This window comes from Anomalospiza imberbis, chromosome 7 (genome assembly GCF_031753505.1).
Source record: "Anomalospiza imberbis isolate Cuckoo-Finch-1a 21T00152 chromosome 7, ASM3175350v1, whole genome shotgun sequence".
Lineage (NCBI taxonomy): Eukaryota > Metazoa > Chordata > Aves > Passeriformes > Viduidae > Anomalospiza > Anomalospiza imberbis.
In genome coordinates, this window is record NC_089687.1 from 1,905,273 (window position 1) to 1,914,004 (window position 8,732).

Here is an 8,732-nt window from a genome sequence, read left to right on the forward strand (position 1 = left end):
AGTCTGCAAATTAATTAGCTGAGTTCCTTAATCCTGCTTGAATCCCTGTGCTCTGTTGGAATTCCAGGGATGTGCCTCTTGCTGCAGCACAGGTGAAATCTGGGGAGTGACGGATGAAAGAGCAGCTCCTGTGGGATCTCGGCTTCCCAAATTCCCATAGAACAGGTTCTAAATCCCTGTGCCAACCTTTAGAGCCCACCTGGCTCCTTTGGAATTCCAGGAATGTCCCTCTGGCTGCTCAACCCTGGCTGCAGCACAGGTGAAATGCAGGAGGTGATGCAGGAACCACATGCCTGGGATTTGTGCTGGTGCGAGTCTCTGCTTCCCAAATTCCTATAAAACAGGTTCTGAATCCCTGTGCCAGCCTTCAGAGCCCACCTGGCTGGGCTTTTCCGAGGTTTTTGCTGATCCTAGGAAGGCAGAATGATGAGGGTTCTGCTCCTCCACCAGCGTGGTCACTTTATTTAAGGTGACCTCTGACTCCACATAGCAGAGAAAATACATGGAAAACCTCCTTTTCCCGGCGATTCTGGTTTATACCTCCTGGTTTATCGAGCTGTATTTTAACTCCACTTTTCCTCCCCTTTTATTTGCCCAGCTATTGTGTTGGTTTATTGTGGGATTATTTTCCATGTGAATTCAATTCTGCCCGGAGGCTTTTCCTCGTCCAGGTATTCCTGTGGCTGTGCCCTGAGGGAAAACTCCCTGCACAAACAAGGATTGATTTATTTAACAGTATTTACCAGATTTGCTGCACTGCACATGTGGGGCTTAAAGATCCTTGAGCTGCCCAATGCTCCTGGTGAGGGAAAATGCTGGAAATTCTGCGCGGCATTCCAAGGTAAGGTGAGGCAGGACCTGATGGGAGTGGGATGCTTAAATAGGACAAGGTGGGAAATATGAGAAGAACCCAGGGGATGGGGATGGATGGGATATTGGGAAGGAATTGCTGGCTGGGCTGGAATTCCCAGAGAAGCTGTGGCTGCCCCTGGATTCCTGGCAGTGCCCAAGCCAGCTTGGAGCAGCCTGGGATGGTGGGAGGTGTCCCATGGATGGGGTGGGATGGGATTTAAGGTCCAGGGGATGACTGGGAACTTAATTCTCACAGAACCCACATGCTTATTCCAAGAACTCCTGGAAAACTGCTCAGCATCTCCCAGCTGTGTTTTACTGAGCTCTGTCCTTACTGAGCCCTGCTTAAACCCTGACTTGGCTTAAGCAGGGATGAAACCCCAACATTTGCAGTGCATCAGTGATGTCACCAAGTCTCAGGCCCTAAACTGAGGCTAAGGGGGATGGAATGAGGTTTTTCCCATTTTTTTATCCAGTATTTGCTTAGCTAGGAAGCTGAGCCCCAACCCTCTGGGGTGGGTAAAACCTCACTCAAGATTGCAGTAATTCCAGCTTTATTTATGGCCTGAAACCATCTCCACGAGCTCCTTGTGCCTCTATCCCAGAACCACAAATTCAAATTAAAGCTGAGAGTGTTGCCCAGCTCCTCCTGCCTCCCTCAGCACCTGGAGAAATCTCCGCAGGTGGCTGAAACCCTGAGTTTTCTCCCCACATATTGGGCTTTTAAAAATTTAGTTACTGTTGCACTTCTGTGAATTTAATGGGATGATGCTGAGCCCTGGGAAATCCAGCATGGGAATGTGCCTCTGCTCCAGGGAATCTCTGCTCCCACCTGTACCTGCCACAGCTTTTTCCCTGAAAAAGCCTTCCCACAAATGGCTGGACTGTTGAAAACCCAATAAATTCCCAAATCTTTCCCATATGCTCAGTGTTGTTGGTATCACGATTCTCATTTCATCTCCAGTGTGGATTTATTAACTCTCCTGCTTAATTACTCCTCAGTGAGGGTGGTTTTCCGAGCTCTCCAGAGGCAAGCAAAGCATTGGGAATGGCCAGCAGCTCTTCCCAGCTGTGCTCCCTGCCTGCTTCCAGATGTGCAAATAAAAGAAATGCTGATGGCAAGGTGCTGTCCTAGCACAGAGGAAATGAAATGAAATGAAATTAAATTAAAAGCACGTCCTGTTTCCCAAACCTCACCCAGGCCCTTCCATCAGCCAGCACCAAAATCAATACTGGCATTTTAAACCTGGCTTAATTTGAAAGACTCAGGGCCGGATAAAAGATGGAAACATTTGTGGAGCCATTTGAGGCTGATTTATTTTAATGAGATGCCTACAAGTGCTCCCTGCATCTCCCGAGGATAGCCAAGTGTCAGGATAATGATGCTGCGTGCACATGGAGATAATTCCTCACTTTAACACCCTCACGGTGGTGAAGGTCCCTGTGGAAGTGTGGCAAGAGGAGAAAACCCCCAGGAATTTGTGAGGCAGGCGAAATCCACGCTGCACCAGGCCTGGATCCCAAATCCCACTCCCGAACCAGGAATTGGAAGCGGGAACGTAAAACCTGGCAGGGAACCACATAAAAATATGGGAATGTCAGGAAGGACAGCCAGAGGAGGAGGTGGAGGCAAGGAATGGGGCAGGAGCCCATGGGGGCACAGGAAAATGAGGATTTGGCACCCAGAGCACCTCAAAACAGGACCTGGAGCAGCTTCAGGGGCTCCCAGCAAACCCTACAGACTGTCACCCTCTTAAATCCCATTTTTTCCCACCTCATCTGCCTGGAAACCCGAGTGTGGGGGGAAAAAAGCTGCTGTAATTCTATCCCGTGATTATTTCAAGCGCTCTCAATAAATTATTTATTTATTTAATATATTATTTATTATCAATGATATATTCATATAGTGCATCAATATAAATTGTAAATGTGAATATAAATATGAAAAATGTAGGTATAAAAAATATTTAAATAGACTTTAAAGTGGGGTTTTTTTTGTTTTATTTGGTTATAGGGAGGGGTTTAAAAATAAATAATATAAATATTATAAGAATATAAATCTAAATATAGAAATATATAATAAATTTATAAATATATTGTATAAAGATATATAAAATATATATAATATATAATATATAAGTTATAACATATAATATATAATATAGAATATATTTTTTATATTACATATTATGTATAATATAATTAATTAATTACTAAATAAATATTAATAAATTAATGATATTAATTTATAAAATATACAGAAAATACATATAATATATAAAAATATATTTTATATACTATATACAAAATATATTTTATATTTAATAAATATAAATTTAATAAAAATATAAAGATATATTTATAAATACATATTTATATCTGTATGCCTAATATTTATATATTGATAAATATTATTTATATTATATAAAATATAAGTAATATTAAAATATATATAAATATAGACATATATAATTAATTAATAATCAATATTTGTATTATTAATAGTATTATTATTTATTATATTTATAAAATACATTTATATGTCATCTATAACATAATATTATAAATATATTTTATTGCAAATTATTTCCTGCATGGATTTTTATCTTCTGGAAGCTCCTGGTGGCGAATTCAAAGCCTGAGGAAGAAGAATCCCCGTCCTTCCCAGGCCAGCAGTGGATGCAGCCCTGCTGGATCTCACAGTGTTCCAAACCAGGAAATTCCTGCAGGAAAAAGGATGGGAAAGGGTGAGAAAAGGATGGGAAAGGAGGAGAAGATTATGGGAAAGGATGAGGAAAAGGATGGGAAAGGATGAGGAAAAGGATGGGAAAGGATGAGAAAAGGATGGAAAAAGGATGGGATTATGATGGGCAAGGATGAGAAAAGGATGGGAAAGGATGAGAAAAGGATGGGAAAGGATGGGGAAAGAATGGAAAAGGATGGGAAAAGGATGGAATTGCTGCATCCAAAGGGAAAAGTCAGCCCAGTGGCTCCAGGCACTCCAGCTCCAACCCACCACTGAGCCATCCCTCCCTTTCCATGGATGTCTCCCCAAAATCATGGCCAAAGAAGGCAATTAGGCCCCCACGATTCCTCTAATTGCCTGGATTTTTTCCAGCTCGCTCTCCCCACTTTTCCAGAGGGGATTTCCCAGCCGTTTTCCAGCATCCTGCCCCTTCCCAGCTCTGACAGCTCCCTCCCCACCAGGAGCCCCCGGGATAAATCGCCGAGCTCCAGGTGACAGATGCTGCAATCAACCTGCTCCTAATTAGCCGAGAGCAGGACGCGCTCATTCAGAAAATGTGGATGTTCCCAGCAGGACGAACGTGCTGCCTTTAATCCCAGGATTAAATTTCGGGCTCTGAGCCAGGCTTTAATAGCAGCAGCCTGGGATGACACCGGAGGTTGGAGCGGGATCATTCCCGGCGCACCTGAGGATGCTCAGGTGGCTCCACACGGACAAGGCTCTGGAAGCACCTGGAAAAAAGCAGGATAACACCAAAATCCTGATCCCACCGTGGCCTCTGGAAGCCCCAAAATCAGGGATGGAAGCAGCACATTCCCACCTTCCAAGGCTTTGTGACCGAGGTTAAAACCTGCTGGAAAAAAATCCTCATTTTTAGCTCTGTTAACCCAGCCCGGGAAAGGTACTGGAAGTGGAGCAAGGGGAGGATGGGAAAAAAATGGGAATTTCCACTCTCTCCCATGGTGCCAGGGAGAAAAGAACCTCTTTTCCTAAAGCCTGGCTTTATTGGGATTTTAATGAGCATTTCAGGCCCATTCTCTGCCTGTCTTTGAGGCTGTACAGTTGTCAGGGCATCAAATATTCCAGGCAGCTCATTTGAACGGAATTTCGGGATTTTTTAACATATTTTTCCAAAGGAGACTTTCATGATCAGAGTTTAGCATCTCTTTCAAAGAGCTGGGACTTTGGTGACTCCTGGCTGTTTTTCCTGCCGGCACAATTCCTCCGGATTTTAGCCTGGAACATCAAAAACGCTCGTGGCACCACAGAAAATACAATTTATTATTAGAGAAGGCAGCAATTCAGGGTGTAAATTTATGAAAAATGAAATTATCCTGGAATGTTTAACATTCCAGTTCCAAATCCATGGCAAATGCTCTCTGAAATTCCCTTCCCTGCCTGGGTAAGGTGGGGGCAGCCAGGGAAGAGTGACCTTGGGAAATATTGGGGGTTTTTGGAGGGATTTTTTCTGCAGCGTGTTTGGGAATGGTTTTGAGGATTTTTTCCCCACCGTGGGGTTTGGGCTGCACTGCCTGCCTAACTCAAATTCCCTGCTCTTTCCTCGTAGTTCCAAAGCTGGAGTGCACGGAAAAGGAGTATCCCAAATCCATCTGGTACTATTCTGGTACTAAAAAATCAAATTAAATTTATAATTTAGGGCTTATTCATGGGTGAAAAATGAAGTTTTGAGGGAAGCCTTCACCTGGGAATTCGCCCAGGAAATGGGGAGCAGGGAGAGCAGGAGCTGTGGGATAATTCCTGGATGCCCAGGGAAAACAGGGCATCCTGGCACAGCTGGGAATCCTTGGCCAGACCTTGGGAAGGAGAAGGAATTTGGGACAGGAGGGAAAGGGTGGGCTCCAAATCCCTGTGGCAAATTCCACCTGGGGCCTTCCAAGCCTGAATTTGGGGAATTACAAAAGGAATTATTGGGAGAAGAAACCATCTCCCTGGACAAATCCACCCTTCCACTGTTCCAGCTTGCTCCAAACCTGGCGTTGGACACTTCCAAGGATCTCCTTTTTTTGGGATAAAGCCACAGTGGATGCTCACCTGCCATCTCAGCTTGTGTGCAATTAGAGGGAAGGGGAAAAGGATCTGCTTTCCCAAATGGAAACCCGTTCCTAATTAGAGGTGCCCTGGAAACATGGAATTCCCAGCGCCGCTTCTCGATGTTTATTGATTAACAATTATTATGGGAAAACACGAGCTCCCCTCCATAAATCTTTTGACAGCAGCTGTCCATCAGAAATAATGATCCTTTTAAAACTCATGAATAAATAATAATGCAAATCCACCCCGCTTCCCATCCCAGCCTCTGGAATGAGATGCACTTATTTGAAATAATGACTCTGCAACGCTTCCATAATGAGCTGTTCCGTGTGTAATTCTCCCGACTTTTCCTTTCTTTCCTGGCCTCGGGGTTCTTCCTTTTTCACGTGAAAACATTCCATGCCTTCAGATCCTTCTATCCCACATGCCTGTGACAGTTTTTTCCAGTGGGTTAAGGAGATGAGGGGTGATTTTTCCATGGATTCACGGCACCATGGGCATTAATGTTAAGTTTCATTCATGCTCTCCTTGGCTTTTTGGGGAGCATTTTTTTTGAAAACAGCAAGAAAGAGGGATGAGATCCCCCTGATCCTCCTTTTCTCCAGGCTGAGCCCTCCCAGCTCCTTCCAGCCCCTTTGGTGAGCGGGAAAAGGGATCCAAGGAACCAAGGGAGAGGCGGGGGGAAGTGACTTCAGCAAATATAGGCTCAATTTGTATTTTCCTCATATGGGCTCTGATGTTAAAGGAAATATCCTCGGATTTCTCTTTCAGCCGAGTAATTTGGGATAATTTGAAATATCTTTTTGGAGATGGCTGTTAACAACTGCAATTCTTCTCCTGGCTTTCAAGTGAGCAGTGAGTGTTCCTAATGTCAGCCAAGGAAATCACATCCCCAGCAGCATTTGGAAAATAGCTCGGGAGAACAATTTGTGTCGATGATTTCTTGCCATTTTTCCCTTCCCCCCCCCCCCCCCACCCTCAATTTTTCAATCGGAGCCTTCTCCACAACGTTATTACATGGAATTTAAACACCATGAGGAATTCACCCCAGAGGAATTGTAGGAAGGCTGCAATCAAGGACTTTGCTGTATTTTGGAGTTAGAATATTTTTTTTCCCATGTTTTTTATTTGATATTTGCAGTGGTTTTGATGGCTGGGTGATAAGGGGGTACCAGCTCTCCCTCCTCGCTGTATGTCCCAACTGTGCCCAGCTGAAATCCCAGTTTCCACCTCCAAATATACCAATTACTCCATTTAAATACGTAAAAAGATGGAAGGAGACACGGAATTGTTTGAAGGTTCATGACTGGAGAGATTTGCAATTTAAAAAAGGACCAAAAAAAAAGAGAGGAAAAGCAGCCAGAGCCATTCCATGACCGGGCTGGGGCTGATTTTTCCAATCTCTGCTCATTATGGAGTGGTTCCCTATGCAGGGAATTGCAGGTGGGTTTGGAAAGGATGCTCCAGAGGGGGAAGGAGCAAGAGAAGGAGGAGGAGGAGGAAGTTGAGAAGGAGGAAGAAAAGGAGAAAAAGGAAAAAGGAGAAAAAGGAGAAGGGAACTCCCAGATATGTCTGTGCAGTGAGGGGTCTCCTTCTCCTCCCCCAGCATGAAGGTTCACAACTGGAGAGATTTGCAATTTTAAAAAGGACCAAAAAAAAAGAGAAGAAAAGCAGCCAGAGCCATTCCATGACTAGGCTGGGGGTGATTTTTCCAATCTCTGCTCATTATGGAGCATTCCCTATGCAGGGATGAGTCCAAGCTTAGTTCCCAAATCCCTCTTCACCAAATAACAGCCCAGCTTCCCTTCCACGTGAGGACATGGAATCCTCAGAGGAGGAAATCAAAGGCAGGTCCCCAGCAAGGGCTGGGTTTGTGGCAGTCCCTGGGGCAGCCTGAATCTCCCTGGTGCCTCATGGTGCCAATTCCCAGGTGGATGCATCCAGAGGGGGATTCAGCCCCTCTGAGGGCTGGGGAGAGCTCTGGGAATTGTGCTGGGGGAGGAGGGAGACTCCTCACTGCTCAGATATCTTTGGGAGCTCCTTTCTCCTCCTTTTCCTCCTCCTCCTCCTCCTCCTCCTCCTCCCTTTCCTCCTTCTCAACTTCCTCCTTTTCCTCCTCTTCTTTCTCCCCTTCCTCCTCTTCTTCCTCCTCCTTCTCTTTTTCTCCTTCCCCCTCTGGAGCATCCTTTCCAAGCCCACCTCCAAATCCATGAGATTTTGCAGCCCCAATCCTCCAGTCACCAGCCAAAAGCCACAGGGAAGAAAAAGCCCTCTGTAAAGAGGAAAAGGAGCCAAAAAAATGGCATTAACCTCTGAGAGGTGGAAACCCAGGATCCAGGGAGAGGAAAAAACATTCAGGACGTTACCAGCAGAGTTCCCTCCTTGTTGTTTTAATCAAGGCTTTATCCAAGCCAGATTTCCTTCCTGAGGTCTCTTCATTGCTGTTGCTCCCACAGATCCCAAAATCCCAGGATCATGGGATTGTCCTGATTCCACATTGTCCTGCTCAGGCATCTCCTGCCTTCTCCCAGCTCTGCACAGGATCCTGAGAGAGCTGAGGAGACAGGAGCTCATCCAGCTGAGGTTGGTCAGACCAGCATCCAAATTTTCAGAGCATTCCTTGGATTTGGGTCATTCTGTCCTGTGTGAATTTCTTTGAGCCTGTTGTTGGGGGTATCTGGGACCATCCATGCAGCAAAGGGAGTGACATGGAGCCTGAATCCCCACAGAAATCAATCCTGGATGCGGAAAGCAAAACTGAACTGCTCTGGTGGGAAAACAGGAAGTGCTGGCAGCAATTTTCCAGCTGGGATGATCCCAAGAATTGGTCCCGAGGCAGAGCTGGAGTGGGAGTGGGGAGTGAGCAGGGCTCTCCCAAGTGAAGGATTTCCAGGAGACATGTCCCACTGCACATCCCCAGTCCACTGGAACATTGGCTCGGAGGGAAATGGGGAGCTGGATGTTTTCCTCCAGCAGCATCCAGAGGGATGGGAAGATGGGAAGTCTGGCAGCAATTTTCCAGCTGGGATATCCCAGCACTGGTTCCGAGGCAGAGCTGGAGTGGGAGTGGGGAGCCAGCAGG

The 8,732-nt window shown here is 45.5% G+C and overlaps 1 long non-coding RNA gene across 1 annotated transcript; it reads left to right on the forward strand.

Moving 5' to 3' along the window:
* Positions 1 to 273: 273 nt before the first annotated feature.
* Positions 274 to 3,591, forward strand: LOC137477574 (uncharacterized). Its single transcript, XR_011001052.1, has 4 exons — positions 274 to 469; positions 599 to 671; positions 747 to 846; positions 3,469 to 3,591. It is a non-coding gene; the product is annotated as an uncharacterized lncRNA (long non-coding RNA).
* The last annotated feature ends 5,141 nt before the right edge of the window (positions 3,592 to 8,732 follow it).